The following is a 17,965-nucleotide window of genomic DNA, read 5'->3' on the forward strand; positions in this document are numbered from 1 at the left end:
ACCACTTTATTTTAATACTAGTTTCTCAATTAGCATAAGCTCAAACTTATTATTTTTCCAAGTACATTGTGTTGTTGCTGTTCATCTAATAGAAAAGAAAAACTCATTCCAATTCCAATCTGGATGAATATTATATTTCCTTTGATAAACGTCAGTGGGTTGATGGGAACAGATCCATTCCACGCTGAAATGCCCAAACCTAAGCTTTGTTACTAACTGTGCCTAAAGACAGCTCATTTCATCCCAGAATGTCCTCGCCTCAGCAGCTTAGGCACAACCAAAAAGATCACAGAGCAAAACCAACCGAGAGTATAACATTAACACGGCGCTTTTATGTTCATATGTTATTGAAACCTAAGTCGATTTACGAAAATGTTGTTTTAAAGAAAAATGTTTCGGCCTGAGACATGAATAACCAAAAAAAGTGAGAAAGCAGACAAAATGTGATAGTAGGTCATGCAAGTGCGCTTGGTTTCCAGTTTTTAAAAGTGAACTCTTAGGGGTTTGTAGCTCATTGATAAAGCACTTTACCTACCATGTGCAAAGGCCCTGGGTTCAATACCAGCACTGTTTAAAAAAGAGAGGGTGGGTTTAGATTTTTTTTAGATTTAATATTCACATTAAAGTTTTCATTTTTATTTTACCAATCATAATTTCAGAGAAATATCGTCTCATCCCTGATTGGATTTCAGCTGGTAACAGTTTCCAAAGCTTTGAATCTATAATGTTCTGCCTTTTCAAGTGCAGTTAGCTTTCTTTTTTTAATATTTATTTTTCAGTTGCAGGTGAACACAATACTTTTGTTTTATTTTTTATGTGGTGCAGAGGATCTAAGCCTCATGCATGCTAGGCAAGCACTCTACCTTTGAGCCACAACTCCAGTCCTGCAGTTAGCTTTTTGACATATCAAGATGTCTTAAATTTCTGTGAACTGGGAATCCAGGTCTCAGTTCTGCTATAAGCTAGTTGTTCCGTTGAAAAAGTTACTGGCTTAAAGGCTTTTGTTTTTTCATCTTTAAATTTCTCTGTATTTTGTTTTGTTTTTTTTTTTTTGGCACTAGGAATTGAACCCAGGGGTGCTTAACCACCAAGCCACAATCCCACGCCCTTTTTATATTTTATTTAGAGACAGGGTCCCACTGAGTTGCTTAGGGCCTCACTAAATTGCTGAGGCTGGTTTTGAATTAGGATCCTTCTGCCTCAGCCTCCGGGAACTACTGGGATTATCAGCATGTGCCACAGTTCCCAGCTCATCTTTAGATATCTGTATCATGTCACACCAGGATAGTCAGTGCATTTAAAGCAAAGATCCCTAAAATATTTCTAATAAAGATTTTCCCCATAAAGGTTCACTGTTAATGATGAGCAAGAAAAATAACATCTTCCATATACTAAGCATTCTGGGCCAGGTATTTTGTACATATTTAAATTTTTATAGGTGAGAAAACTGAGGTACAGAGAGGTTAAGTAAATTGCCTAAAGTCACATAAATAGTAAATGGCAAAACTGGGATTCCTGCCCATGGCTACTTAGATTCAGACTCTGCTTTCTAATGGGAATTCCCTTGAGGCCAAAGGAAGAGAACCTGGAACAGCAGGAGGCTGAGAGGAACCAAGCAAAGCTTCGAGAAGAAGGGATGGGTCCCAAGACAAGGAACCAAAGATGAGCAACTCACCTCTTGCTGGGCAAGAAGAGAAGTCTCCATCCTGAGACACTTGCTGAGAAGGGACCTGTGGGTTTGGGATTGGAAGGGCCTACTAGAATCTTGGCTAAGTCACTAGCTAGCTGAGGGGCCTTGGACAGGCTACTTATTCATTTGTCACCTCATCTGCAAAATAGGGACAGGACAGGGCATGAAAGGGCACCAAACTGATATTACTCGCAGAGTTGTTCTGGTGATTAGAAATAATCCATATAGACTGTCTTGCACGTGGTAAGTATACAATGCATGGCAGGCAGAATCTCGTACCCATTTGCAAGTACTTTGGCAATATTTTCCAATATTTATTACACTGTAGGTAATAAAAAGAGAGAACAAAATCAGGGTTTTTTTTTAATATTTATTTTTTAGTTGTACACAATACCTTTGTTATTTTTATGTGATCCTAAGGATCGAACCCAAGGCCTTGCACATGTTAGGCAAGAGCTCTACCGCTGAGCCACAGCCCCAGGCCAAAAACCAGGTTTTTTTTTTTTTTAATTTTTTTGTAGTTGTAGATGGAGAGTAGGCCTTTATTTCATCTATTTTCATGTGGTGCTAAGGATCAAACCCAGTGCCTCACACATGCTAGGCAAGCGCTCCACCACGAAGCCCCAGGCCCCAAATAAGTTTTAAAGCAATGCACAGTTTGGCAGTCGAATGAATCTGGCAGATGCTATTAAGCAAAGTTCAAGGGCTGCTTTACTGCAGGACTTCTCAGAGCCTTTACATTTCAGAGCTGCAATGGGAATCTCTAAGAGGAAGACTTTTCTCCGTTTATTTGGATTATATAGCCCCATTTTTTTTTTTTATGGAGTCTCTTACAGGACTGAGGATTCTGCAAACACCGGTCCAGTGACTTTGGAAAGAAAAAACTGGCTTATCCCAATTCAGCCATCATGATGCAGTTTTCTTTGTCTGATCTCCATAGCTGTCTCTCTTTTCCAATTACCTCTCCCTAAAATAGGACTTTTCCTCTTTCCAAATACCACAGAATGAAGCTCTACCGAGTGAGTGATTTCCAGCCTCCATTCATGTGAAAAGTTCACCTCCCAACAGGACCAGGCAGCAACCACAAAGCAAACCACGCAAGACCCACAGGGCGACGGGTTACGGGCCTCTCAGGGTGACAGGAAGATGCTTCTCCCGGGGGAGCTTAATGATTTTAGGTTACTCCCCAGATCACCAGAAGGCTCCCAGATGGGGAAGAGGAGACTGGCCACTTACCCAGAGAGGACTAGACCAGCCTATGCAGAGTGGTCCGGCATAGGCTCCTGTCCACACCTTGTCAAAGGCCAACCCAGCCCAAGGAGGAAGAAAGAATTAACAGAGGATCAGCTTTTTATTTTCATGTAAAAAGCACTTGCCCTCGGGTTATAAATGTTATTGCATTTGTGTAGCACTTTACTGCTGCCCTCAGCTTGCAGGCATCACAGGATCCCAGTGGCAGTACTTTTATAACCCTTGATCAATAGCTTATTTCTATCGCCTTCAGTCCCAGCTGCCAATCCGCTCTGTATAATGTGGGAGGCAAACTTCGCTGCTTTCCGGTTGTACATGTTATGAATGTAAACCGTGCAAGGAACGTATGTGTGTGTGTGCATTTTGAGTGGGGGACATGGGATTTTTGAACAAGGAATGACACAAATGGGTCCCTTGTTCTGGGAGACTTACACAAAACAGGGAGTTTTTCTCTCCACTCTCACTTTCTCTCTCTTTCCCTCTCTCTCTGAAACAATGTGCTGAGTGGATCAGGAGAAATAAGAACCAAACTCTCTCTTAAGTTTCTGATATATATGATATATATATATATATATATATATATATATATATATATATAGAGAGAGAGAGAGAGAGAGAGAGAGAGAGAGAGAGAGAGAAGGAGGAGGAGGAGGAGGAGGAGGAGGAGGAGGAGGAGGAGGAGGAGGAGGAGGAGGAAGATGGTATGGGAAGATGTAAGTTCAGGGAAGCAAGGGCCATTCTATCTTGTCTTTCTTGTATTCCCAGTACCCAGACTGAACCTAGCACAAAGTAGGAGCTCAGGAAATATCTCTTGACTCAATGAACAAGTTCTGGTTCACCAGGAGGGGAAGAGTCCCAGATCAAACCCCTGGAGCAGCTTGAGCAAAGAGCCAAGGACAAGGACTGTGTTGCCAGCAGCTATGGGGACCACCCAGAACTGTGCATGTGCTCTGCTCTGTTTAAGGCTCCCTGCTAGGCACCCTGGGAACCAAGGGGAAAGAAGATCAGTAGCAGAACCAGCTCTGGCCGTTCTGTCATTCCAAGGAGCACAATCAGCCAAGAAGCCACTTAAGTCACTGAGAGGACTAATACGTCGCCCCCCCCCCCCCAGCTCTCCTCAGAGGCCAGTTTTAGGACAGTCCTATCTAGGAGAGACCCTGAAGGAGGACCCCAAGGCACCTGACATTCCGCAGCTCCTGGAGGAGGACGGCTCAGCTCGCAGAAAGGCGGCCGGGCCTGCCCTTGCTGGAACCCGCGTCCTTGAGACTCAGCCAAACCTCTCTCTCTCGGCTTGGCGAGGGATGTTGAGGTGACATTCTTCTCCCTGCCACTCAGCATCTTTTCAACCATCCTCCTCCACCTTGGGAGAATATGCATGAACTCACTGCAGACGAACTTCCAGGGAAACGCACATTGCTTCTCCCTGGGAGGAGAGTTGGTCCCAAGAGCCAAAGCACCCCACCCCCGCCCACCCCCCCAAAGCCAGCCCTGGTCTCAACCCGGCGCCTCACTGGAAGCACAGCGGGGTGCGTGGCTGGCCAGGGCGGGAGCGTCAGCAGCCCCAGGTACTGCTGCCAGCGCCCTGGGCTCCTCCTGGCCTGCCCCAGCCGCAGTTCCCAGCCTGGGGGCCTGTGGCGGCAGGGGAGCAGGAGGCTGGCACGGGCCCCCTTGGCTCTGGACCACGCCGCCTGTAGTGCACCATGAATTAATATTTTTAATAAATCCTGTAATTATCTTGTGAACAGAACATTTTTGTGGCACTATATTTTTCGGCTTTAAAAGCATTAATTTGCTCAATATAAACATTAAAAATATACAGTCGTTTTTGTAACCTCGTTTCTTTATTTCTTAATGCCCCAGGAGTCTCATGAAATGCAAGTGGGCTTCACCGCCCGGACTAAGTGGCATGTTCTGCTGTGTGTAACCACCCCAAGAAGCCAATCGGGCGGTGGCTGGCTCTCAGGCCCAGCCCCAATGTCCAGGAGACACACTCTGACCTGCTTTGCTGAGAACACAGGTGTCCCGCTACCAGGCACAGTCACTGCGACATTGCAAGTCCCCTTTTGAAGGAAGAAGAAAAAGGTAATAATGGGCTGTACAGACCCCCACAGTGTGTCTCCCACGTGATCTTTTCCTGGGTTCAACCTGCATAGAAGCCCCTGTACTGTCTCCAGGTGGGTCAGGTGCACCGCGGAGAGGAACCTGGGATCCCAGAGGGAGCTCAGCATTGGGCTCTGCTTCCTGAGCATGTGCCTGACTCCTCCCAGGCTCGTCTCTCGACTACGTTGCTCTTTTTCTTGATCCAGATATTTTCCCTTTATTTGCATTTTTTCTGTTTTATCACTCGGGAGAATAAAAGACCCAATATAAAAATACATAACAGGGTTTATATTGCGGGTAATCAAATCAACCAACACTCTGTAGCCTTCTCCGGATCCTAGCTGACTTCCGACAGGATTTGCTCCCAGTTGGCCTGGGTTGGTGGTCCTTCCTTCCCACCCTCCCTGCCCTTCATTCTTTTGAATCTTTTTAAACCCAGAATCTCACACACGCTAAACGTGAGCTCCATCACTGAGCACACCTCCAGCCCCCTTGGGCTTTTTTTGTTTGTTTGGTATTGGGTATTGAACCCAGGGCACTTCACCCCCAGCCCTTTTTATTTTTTGAGACAGGGTCTTGCTTGCTAAATTGCTGAGGGCCTCACTAAGTTGCTGAGGCTGGCTTCAAACTTGTAATCCTCCTGCCTCAGCCTCCTGAGTTGCTGGGATTACAAGCATTCACCTCAGAGAACAGCTATTGATTCGCAAACTATTTTTAAACTCAGAAATAGATCATATGTTTCTTTTCACATCACTGCTCACAGACACCTTTTCTCTTGGCAGTGCTCAGCATGGGACCAAGGCCTGGTGCGTGCTAGCCAAGTGCTCTACCACCGACCTACATCCCTGGCCCTAAGAAAACAACTTCAGTTTTCTGATGTACGAAATAGTCAGTACAAAGAAATAGATGCTGTCATCATCTCACTCCCTAAAGATAATTAATCACTATTATTTTTAAGCCTTTATATATATAAAGACATTTATATAGACAGAATTCTAACAGCTAGTGTTCTGTAACCTTTTTTCCCACTTATCACTAATTGTATTTTTTCATAGCAATATGTGGAACACATCTTCCTTTTTTTTTTTTTTTTTGTCCCAGGGATTGAACTCAGGGGCACTCCACCACTGAGCCACATCCCCAGCCCTATTTTATAGTTTTATTTAGAGACAGGGTCTCACTGAGTGCTTAGTGCCTCACTTTTGCTGAGGCTGGCTTTGAACTAGCAATCCTCCTACCTCAGCCTCCCGAGCCTCTGGGATTATAGGCATGCGCAACCATGCCCCACTCACATCCTCCTTCTTCTTTATTTTTTAAAAAAGTATTTGTTCTAATTTGTTATACCCGACAGCAGAATGTATTTCGATTTGTAGTACAAAAATGGAGCACACGTTTTCATGTCTCTGGTTGTACCCAAAGTAGAGGTACACCATTTATGTCTTCATACATGCACCTAGGGTAATGATGTCCATCTCATTCCACCATCCTTCCTGCACATCTCTTCTTAATGGCCGCATAGAAATCCATTCCCTTGAATGAATTTACCATAATTTATTGAATTAATCACTTATTGTTGGAAACATTTTCCAATTTTTAACATTTTCCCCAATTTTCACTCTTATTGGGAACTGCATTAAATATCATTGTATCTTGGTCACATATCTGACTCCTCTAGAAAAACTTCCTAAATGAAAAATTTCTGGAAAAAAATAGGATTCATCTTTAAAATTTTGAATCACTATTAGTGAATGGTCCTCCAAAAAACTGTACCAATGTTCCATACTACCTTCAGCATAGGTCATTAGCACTTTTTTTTTTTAATCTTTGGTGTGTGTGTGTGTGTGTGTTGATGGGGAATGAATTTAGGAGCTCTCTACCATTAATCTATATCACGAGCTGTATCTTTAATTTTGAGTCAGAATCTTACTAAATTGCCTGAGCTGTCTTTGAACTTGCAATCCTCTTGCCTCAGCCTCCTGAGTAAATGGGATTACAGGTATATGCCACCATGCCTGGCCACTCTTTCTTATCTTTGTCAATAATATGGCTGAAAAACAATATTGTTTTTCAATAATATTGGGTATTGAACCCAGGGCACTTCACCCCCAGCCCTTTTTATTTTTTGAGACAGGGTCTTGCTAAATTGCTGAGGGCCTCACTAAGTTGCTGAGGCTGGCTTCAAACTTGCAATCCTCCTGCCTCAGCCTCCTGAGTTGCTGGGATTACAAGAAACTTACACTGTGATTTCAAACTGTAAGTTTTCAATTGTTGATGAGGTTGAAGCATGTTCTTTGTCTATTGAATGTAATTTATGAATTATCTATTTATGTTCTTTGCTTACTTATCAAAGTATTCTTATTGGTTAGTAAAAGCCATTTACATATTAAGGCTATTGCTGAAATTATTATTTTTTCCCTGACTTAGTTCATTCTCTGTTTTGCCACAGAAAATTTTTAATATTTTTTTTTTGTGTTTGTGTCAGCCAAGGTAACAGAAAGTCAAGTAACTGGGATTTAATCCATAAAATATTAACTGCTTAATTAACCTGAAATTCAGAGGAAGGTGGTCCCAGAACTGGTTGGTGGTAAAGAAGAACATCAGCCTCTCTATGTCTTTCAAATTTCCCACCCACTATGTGTTGCTAGTGTCTCCCTTCCTAAGACACCAGGCTGCTACATCTCCAAATAGGACATATTCTAATTAGGATAAGAAGAAGAAATGGAGATGACAAAAACTATTTTTTAATCTTAGAGAGCTATTATTTTCATCAGGGAAGAAAAATCTTTCCCAGAAGGCTTCAGCAAATTTTTGTTTATATCTCACAGGTAACCAGTCGCATCTGCCCAAATAGTCAGACCTGTCCGTCATGTCCCCTATGACATGTAGCTTAGGATCATATTACCAAAAACCCTTCCCACCCTCAAAATTCTTTAAAAATGTATTTCACTGTCATCTTTTCGAACTTTTGTTCGAAACATTGTTTTGTTAATCTCCTCATTTTATAAACCTTCTGAAATTTATTTCTGGGTGTGATTTGATACAACTTTGCTTTGTCCCTAAGAATATCCAGTGATATTGATAGCTTTTACACACTGTAATCCCAGCAACTTCGGAGGCTGAGGCAAGAGGATCACAAATTTGAGACCAGCCTCAGCAATTTAGCCAAGACCCTATCTCAAAATAAACAATAAAAAGGGCTGGGGGTAGCTCAGTGGTACAACACCCCTGAGTTCAATCCCAAGTACTACCACTAGTACTAAAACAATAATATTAACAATAATAAGAGTCAAACCTTCCCATCAGGTTGAGACACCATCTCTGTCATATACCAAATTCTCCTGTATTCTTGACTCTCTCTCCATTGTTCTGTCTTTACCTGCCCTAGTGCCTCCTGTTTTAATCACTCGAGTTTTGTATCAGGTCGAACAAGTCGTCCTCTTTTTCACTACTTTCTAGGTGATTCTCCATCTGTTTATTCTTCTAGATAAATATTAGAATTAGTTTAACCAGTAACCACCACCCCCCCACAAATGTTCCCTCTTGGCATTTTGGTTGTACTTACATTAAAATTATAGATTGATTTTAGAAAACCTCACATCTTTCCCAATATTTAGTCTTTCCTTCCTGGATCATGGAGTGTGCCTGTTCATTTTTCAAGTCTTCTTTTATGTCCTTTAGCAAGGTTTAATAGTTTCTTCATAAATATCTTATGTGTTTTTGTTAAGTTTATTTATAAGTATTTTATTTTTCTGCCAATTGTGAGTGGAATTTTTTACGCCAATAGGAAAGTTCAGTGAGGATCGTTCCTACATTACTTAAATGTACCCTGACTGGCTATGATTGTTTTAAACTATTGCTTGATTCAATTTGCCAGTATTTTATATGTCACTGATTCCCAAGAAAGTTGGGGTTATAATATTTTTTTTTCTTTTGAAGGGTTTGTATAATAATGTTTGCATAGAGTGTGCAAGGTCTTAGGTTCAATTCCCAGCACCCTGAGAAACATGCAATAATGTTTGGCACCACCTTTTTGAGTTGTCTTGGTAGTATCCAAAATATAAAGTACAGCCAAGTGTGGGGGCACACACCTGTAATCCCAGTGGATCAGAAGGCTAAAACAGGAGGGTTGCAAGTTCAAGGCCAGCCTCAGCAATTTATTAAGACCCTAAGCAACTTAGGAGACCCTGCCTCAAAAGAAAAAAGAAAAAAGGGTTGGGGATGTGGCTCAGTGGTTTAGTGCCCCTGGGTTCAATCCCTGGTATTAAAAAAAAAAAGTGCATATATTCTTTAATTCAGCAATTTCTCTTCTAGTTATCTCTCCTCAGGAAATACTTATGCACAAGAGTTTGCAATTATATTACTGTTACTGCAGCATTGTTTATATAACTGAAAAAAATACTAATAACACAAATGTCTTTTGATAGAAAACAATGATACATAATATTAAATAGCAGGCAGAAAATTTAAATAAATGATGTGAACTTAAATACACTTAAAGGTAAAAAATCCCCAGAACACTGTAAAGTGAAAAGGTTAAGTCACGGACCAATATATATAGGAAAATTTTATTGGCATACATTTTAAGACCTGTATATTTGCATATTTAGACTTACATGCATATTGATGCACAGAAAAATGTAGGGAAGGCTTTCTAGTGAACTGTTAAAAGTGCTTAGCCAGAAGAGTGGTTTGGGTTTAGTAAGGATGGGTGAAAAATGTTTACTTTACTCTGCATACTTTGGAATGGTTTGCATATTTTAAACAAAAAGTTATTGATGAATTGTCCAACTTTTCATTTATTTGGATTTTTTCCCCCAAAGTCAAGAGCCTTTCATATAAAGAGAATATCAAAGTGTGTTGGTTAAGGATGTCTATCACCCAAACAGAAGATGACCCGAGATAAAAGACCTGAGATGGTAGCCGAGTGCAATGTGCACACTTATAATCCCAGGGACTCAGGAGGCTGAGGCAGGAGGATTGTAAGTTTGAGTCCAGCCTTATGAGGCCCTAAGCCACTTAGCAAGATGCTAATCTCAAAATAAAGAAGAAAAAAAAGGCTGGGGATGTGGCTCAGTGGTTAAGTGCCCCTGGGTTCGATCCCTAGTAACAAATCAAAAGGAAATGATCTGAGATGGTAAAATAAATAATTAGCAAAGATTCTTATTTACATGTGAGTATGTTTAAACACATTGTATGCAAATGAACAAGAGTGTTTATAAGTTGTAAGGAAAACAGGACAGAACTTCATGGGATTCTACTCAACAGCACTTCACCAGGGAGTCCCTCCATCTCACACTCCTCTCAACAATGCATAAATTTCAGCTGCTCTGTATCTTCCTGTATTTATTGTTGTCCTCAAAAATTTCTGAACAGTTCTAATAGTTCAGTGGTGGTATATGATTTTGTTTTTAATTGGCATTTCCCTGGGGTCTCACATCGAATATCATTCTTAGGTTCTTATTTGTCATTCCAATCTCTATTTTGATGAATTGACTCTTCCAATTTTTAAAATAAGTTTTTCCCCATTTTTCTCTTTTCTTTTGCAGTGCTGGGGATCAAATTTGGGGCCTCACACGTGTTAGGCAAGCACTCTATCTCTAAGCCACATCCCCAGCCCAGTTTGGCCTCAGTTTTTAAATATGTTTTTGTGTTTTAATGTCCCTGGGATTCAGAGACATAGAGATTACAGGGGTTTGGGATGGAGCTTGGTGGTAGAGCACTTGCCTAGCATGTGTGAGGCCCTGGGTTCAAGCCTCAGCACCAGAAAAAGAAGAAACTTAAGGGTGACCGTGGCGGGTTAGCCAGGTAGTCTCAGTGACGGGTGATGGAGTTGAAGTGATAGATTGGAGCTATGACAGCTGTGTCTGAGCCAGGTTCCAGCACAGTGATGGAAAGAATATGCACTGGGTACCCAAAGACTGGGCTGGAGATTGTGGTCCACTACCTCCTATCTGAGCCCTTTCTTATTCCCAGGGTTTGATGAAGATTAAATGAGATGATATTGTAATGGGCATGGTGTCTCACTGCTTCTGTTTGTCCTGCACCTCAGAATGACCTCTTCGGATGCTGGTTCCAGACAGCCAAGCCTTGCCCAGGCCCTGGACGGCAGGACAGGGCAGTTTCATCCCTCCAGGCTGCCCCTGCCAGCTGGTCGTGACATCTTGGGGAGCTGTGTTGAGAAGGATGCTCAAGACCAGTCGGCAAGTTTGTCCCAAACCATCTGCAGTGTCTACAGTGGACGCAGGAGGCGTGAGTGGCCACAGCCGTGTCTCCTAGGGAAACAAGGCAGAGACAGAGGCAGAAGCTTCCCTCCACCTCCCTTCCCTGAGAACTTGGTCCTTTGACTCTTTCCATTTCAGCCATTCTCTTCCTATCAAATGCTTCTATCTAACTTTTTTCCGAGGTTACCACCTTGGAATATATACTCAGGAGACATAATGGGAGGTTCTATTTGTTGGTTAAGGGCTTATCAAAAAACAAAATGCCTTCAAAATCTCCCTCAGAACAAATCTTTAGTGGTGAGATTAGAGTTCAGTGAAATACTTGGTGGTCCTAGAGCTTTATCCTTAACTCTTTTTTTGTGTGTCGGGGGGGGTAACCAGGGACTGAACTCAGGAGCACTCGACCACTGCGCCACATCCCCAGCCCTATTTTGCATTTTATTTAGAGAGAGGGTCTCACTGAGTTGCTTAGCGCCTGGTTTTTGCTGAGGCTGGCTTTGAATTCGCCATCCTCCTGCCTCAGCCTCCCAAGCAACTGGGATGACAGTTGTGCGCCACCACACCTGGCCTATCCTTAACTCTTAATCACATTGCAGGGAGCCTCCTTTTCTGTTCCTCCTAAAGTCAAAATGCCATGCTGCAGTTTCCAAGGCACAGTTTGGTGACTTCTCTCAGGGCACCCTCTGAGCCCAGGAGCAGCCAGGTGGAGGTCGGCATGGTGAAGCCGGCATGGTGAGGCCAGTGTGGCCCCATCGTGCATAACTGGCTTCTGCTTCATTTCTCTCCAGACTTCTCTCTCTTCTCACAGTTCTTAACAAACAAGAAAGGGCCTGTGGGAGTGTTTGACGATGACAATGGAGGCTACCAGGAACCCAGGGCCCGGCCACGTGAGCCCAGCCATTTCTTCTCTCTCTTCTACATCCATGAAATATTCTTAATAATTTCATCATGTTAAAACTGCCTCCCTCAGAGGAGTGGCCTTCCTTTCTGTCTGTACTGTTAGGTTATAAATGTAATGACCATGTATCATCTTTAAAATAGAGATTTTTTTTTCATCTCAGAGGGAAAAGAACAGGCCTTCTGGAGCTTTCTCTGCCCTCCCTGTCCCTTGACAGCTGAGCTATTTCGCATCTGCTCGCGTTTACTGCGTGGCAGCTCCACGTCCTTTGAGAGTGTTCGTACCCTTACCCATAGCATTTGGTATGATGAATCCATTGGCAGAGAATATGAACAACTTTAACAGTGTTCTTTGAAAAACTTTGTGGGTAGGAGCCACAAATACTTTGAGTGGCAAGAGTCCAGCAAATAGGCCCAAAAGACTGGATAAGAATGGCACTTTTTGTTAGTTTGGAAAGGAAACTGTCTTTTCTATGTGTCCTGAGTTTCTTTTTCTCTCCTTCACTATTATTTTTATCATCTGTATCAGTTTTCCAGTGTTGCATGACACATTACCACGAACTCAGCATGTTAAACAATGCCCCTGTGTTGTCGTAGAGTTTCCAGGGGGCAGGAGTCTCTGCTCAGAGCCTCACGAGTGTGCAGTACAGATGTAGGTTGGGGCTAGGGTCTCCTCTGAGGCTGAGGGTCCTCTTCCAAACTCATGTGGTTGTTGGCAGAATTCATATCCTTGCATCTGTAGACTCACAGCAGCATGCTTCTTCAAACCAGCAGGATCTTCTCTGACCTCAGGCCGGGTCTAGGCCTTCTTTTAGTGGGATTACCTGCTTAGGCCAGGCCCACCCCAGGATGATCCCACATTTGCATCATTTAAAGTCAACTGATTAAGGATTTAAATTACATGTGCAACAAAAGTCCTCATGTTTGTCACATAAGTAGCCTCTCAAAGAAGTGACAGCCACCATATGCACATATCCCACGCAATTGAAGGAAGGGAATTATACAAGAGTCCTTTGAGGTCACCTTAGGATGCTGCCTACCACATCATCTGTGTTTCACGGAGACAGAGAAAAATTAGGAAATACAGGTAAGCAAAAAGAAGAATAAATTAAGCAACGAGAAACTCTCCCGCCTAGAGATAACCTCTCTTGGCCTGTTGGTTTGGCCTTCTATACTTTTCCCTTGGGTATATGTATTTTTTAATGTGAGCTATTCTATTACCGATGTTTTATGAAGCTACCGGTTTATGAAGCTACCATAATTTATTTATACAATCTACTACTGAAAGGAAGACGAGTTTAAATAAACTTTCCTTTTCTGAATAGTTTTAGATGTTTGGAAAAAATAGTAAACACAATGCAGAGAGGTCACCTCACACCCTCTCCCTGTTACTTTCATTACAATTAATCAACTTATATTGACTCAGTCCTCTGAATAAGGCTGGTAACTCATTCAGATTTCCCTCGTTTTCACTTCATGTCCTTTTTCTGGTTCGGGATCCTGTCCAGGACACCAAATCATCCTTGATCATCCTTTCCCTGTAGGCTCCTCTTCTCTGTGACCTTTTCTCAGACTTTCCCTGTTTTTGATGACCTTGACAGTTTTGAGGAGTGCCAATCAGGCAACTTTTTAGAACATCCTCAACTGAGATTGGTCGGATGTTTTTCTCATGATTAAACTAGGTTCTATATTCTGGGAAGAAAACCACAGAGGTAAAGTGCCATGCTTAGCCCCTCGGGTCAAGGATGTGTGTGATCAACACAACTTATCGGGATTGACTTTGACCATGACGCGCTGGCCAGGGTGGTGTGTACCGTGCTTCTCCATGGTAAAGTCCCTCTTCTCCCCTTTTAAACTGCTGGACACTTTGAAAGGCAGTCACTAGGTGCAGCCCGTCCCTAGCCTAGAGAGTTAGAGTCTCCCTTTTTTTTTTTATTGGTTCTTTTTAGTAATACATAACATTAGGATTCATTTTGACATAATTACAAAAGCATGGAATATAATTTGTTCTAATTCAGTCCCTTTTGCCTTCCCTCCCCCTTACCCCCTTCCCTCTACTGATCTTTCTGCTATTTACTTAAAAAAAAAATTGGTTCTTTTTAGTTATACATGACAATAGAGTTCATTTCGATATAGTTATACAAACATGGAATATATCCGTCTAATTAGGACCCCAGTCTAGTGGATGTACGTGATGGTGAGATTCACCGTGTTGTGTTCAATTATGTACACAGATAAGTTATATCAGATGCATTCCACTGTCCCTTTCCTAACAGTCCTCTCTCCTTTCCCCTTTGTCTAATCCCCTGAACTTCTGTTCTTCCCCTCCCCCATTATTGTGGGTTAGCTTCCACAACTCAGAGAGAACGTTCCACCACTGGTTTTTCGGGACTGGCTTATTTTATTTAGCATGATAGTCTCCAATTCCATCCATTTACTGACAAATGCCATAACTTCATTCTTCTTTATGGTTAATATTCCTTTGTGTGTATAAACCACATTTTCTTTATCCATTCATCTAGGTTGGTTCCAGAGTTTAGCTATTGTGAACTGAGTTGCTGTAAACATTGACCTGGCTACGTCACTGTAGTATGCTGATTTTAAGTCCTTTGGGTATAAACCAAGGAGTGGGATAACTGGGTCCAACGGTGGTTCCATTCCCAGTTTTCTGAGGACTCTCCATACTCCTTTCCATAGTGGTTGCACCAATTTGCAGTCCCACCAGCAATGTGTGAGTGTGCCTTTTCCCCCACATCCTCGCCAACATTATGTTCTCCCCTTTAGAGAGCAAAGTATCTGCACGAATCATTTGTGAAATCTTCTAGATGGTAGATTTGTCTCTTCACCACTTATTTATTAAATCAATTGTTATTATCAACATGATTTTGATGTTCAAACTGTTCCAGTTTTAGCCCCCGGGGCTCTTTAACTTGGCTCCTATAAGCCTTTGACATACTCCCCTCATTGTGAGTGGTGTCTCCCTTACTTCCTGACACTACAAGATGCTGCAGACTTATCTTGTATATTTCCAATTTTAGAATCAGCAGTCTATTAATTTTTAATAATTTGATCATTTTTAGAGTCCCTCCCATGCACAATTTCTAAACAAAGCTGCAATCAACATGTTTAAGAACACAGAAATAGGTATATTTATCTGATATTTCCATTGAGGTTTAAGGGACAGAAACTAGGACTTAGACAAGGCTATTGAAGGCATTTAGACCAAGCTCTGTCTAGCAGATCCATTTGCATTTAGGACTGGTATTTATGGGGTGAGTGGAATTGAATAATGTCACACTCTCTGTAAATCTGTTTGCATATAAGATGAAACTTTGCAAGCCTGAATGGATATAAAAACGTGTTATACCTGACCACACTAAATGCTGGTGAGGATGTAGAGCTACCAAATGCTCATATATTGCTGGCAGGAATGCAAAATGGTACAGCCACTCGGGAAAACACTTTGGCAGTTTCTAAAGTTAAATATATACTTTCCAGGTAACGGAGAATTCCAGCCTCAGATATTTAATCAAGACAAATAAAGACATGTCCTCCAAAACACTAGTACACAATTTTCAGGGCAGCTTTATTTGTAACAGCCCCAATTGGAACAACCAAAATGTCTCTCAACAGATGAATGATGAATGGATACAATTGTGGTATATCCAGACAATGGAATATGACTCAGCAATGAAAAGGAACAGACTCTTGATAGGTGCAACAACATGGAAGAATCTCAAAAATTCTGTGGTAAGAGCCCTTTGTGTCCATAGGCTGGAAAGGCCTGGAAGACTGGTTATGGAATAAATCCCCAGCAGGGCAGTTTCTGGGTTAAAGAGCATGAACATTTTAAGGCTTTTGGTAAATATAATCATTGAATATATCCTTGGATGATGGGAATATGGTCTGATAAATTCATTGATGGGATTTCAAACATCACAGAGTGGGATGGGATGCAAACGTCACAGAGTGTACTTACACAAACTGAGACCTCTATGATATTTCTAAGCAATATAACGAATGGGACCACTGCTTTATATGTAGTCCAATATCCATCAAAACGTCGGTACATACCCGTATTGCTAAATTTTTCTCCAGAAAGTTTCCTAAGTTGCCTTTTTAAGGAAAGGAAGAAAATGTTATGTGCTTTTGGAGTGCTTTAGAGAGCTTAAAAATTAAATAAAAGGGGGCTGGGGTTGTGGCTCAGTGACAGAGTACTTACCTCACATATTCGAGGCACCAGGTTCGATCCTCAGCATCACATATAAATAAATAAATAAAGTTATTGTGTTTATCTACAATTAAAAAGAAAACTAAGTGAAAGTAAATGGGGGTGGGGTCTATCTCCTTTCCAAGTGTCATCTCAGGAGAGGTGGGTCAAGTCCATTTCCTACTCCTGTCGGGCCGAGGATTTTAGGAACTAAATATTCTAGTAGTTGAAACACGAGTCAGAAAGTTTATCTCCCAGCTCTGCCACTCATCAGCTCTGTGCAACTTTGGACAACTTTGCCTAAAGCTTTGTAGGCCTCGGTTTTCCTATCTGTAAAATGGGCCTTCTAATAATGCTTAGCTGACAGGGCTGTGTGAGGGTTCAGACTATATATATATATATATATATATATATATATATATATATATACACACATATATATACATATACACACATTTTTTTTTTCAGTGCTGGGGATTGAACCCTGTGGTGCTCTATCACTAAGCCACATTACATTCCCAGCCCTTTCTATTTTTAAAATTTTGGGGGGTACTGGGAATTAAACTCAGGTCACTTAACCACTGAGCCACATCCCCCTCCTTATTATACATTTTATTTAGAGACAGGGTCTCACTGAGTTGCTTAGCACCTCATCGTTGCTGAAGCTGGCTTTGAACTCATGATCCTCCTGCCTTCGCCTCCCAAGCTGCTGGGATTACTTACAGGCATGTGCCACTGTGCCCAGCTTATTTATTTTGAGACAGGTCTCTCTAAATTGCCCAGGCTGGCCTCAAACTGGCGATCCTCCTGCCTCAGTCTCCAGAATCACTGGCATTACAAGCATGCGCCACCTTTCCACACTTCCCTAAGCAAACCCACTTGTAACTGGGAGTGCTGCTCAGTGGTAAGAGTGCTTGCCTAATATGCACAAGGCCCGGGGCTCCGGTACCACACACACACACACACACACACCTCCAATTCACCTCTGTACTTAGACCAGATAGGGATCAACCCCCAGGTACACCTGGTGTGTGAGTCTGAAAAATCTCAATTTATCGGAGCAGGGTCAGCACTAGGTCATTCTGAGTGCCAGCACATTTTAGCTGTGGATGTGACAAGTTCTGAGAGTTTGATTGTTACGTTTTAAAAACCAAAATACAAATAGAGCCATTATTTTATCTGAAACTCGGACATAAAATGTTCTGCCCCGCTACCTCCATTCACATACGCGGTGTAGTCCACATCAACTTCTCACATCTGTTCTTATTTCTAATCGTCTTAAGGTCTCCAAACCCAGCAATCACACCTCAGCAGTCTTTTCAACTTCACACCACACACACACACACACACACACACACACACACACAGAGTGCTGCTCCCTCCTGCTCGAGCCCACTCCTCCCCGGCTCAGGGTGAGGTGTCTACAGCAGCGAGGAACCCCTATCTAGAAAACCCACCAGAGTTGTCATGAGAGCAACAGTCCCCAAAGCTGATCCAAACCAAGGCAGCCCCCACCTCTTGGTGAGATGAGCAAAATAAGAACAAGATAGTTTTTCATAAAGCCCTAAGGACTGTGTTCCTTTTTGGGGGGGTCAC

The sequence above is a fragment of the Spermophilus citellus genome (assembly GCF_964194105.1).
Source record: "Spermophilus citellus genome assembly, chromosome: 2".
NCBI lineage: Eukaryota > Metazoa > Chordata > Mammalia > Rodentia > Sciuridae > Spermophilus > Spermophilus citellus.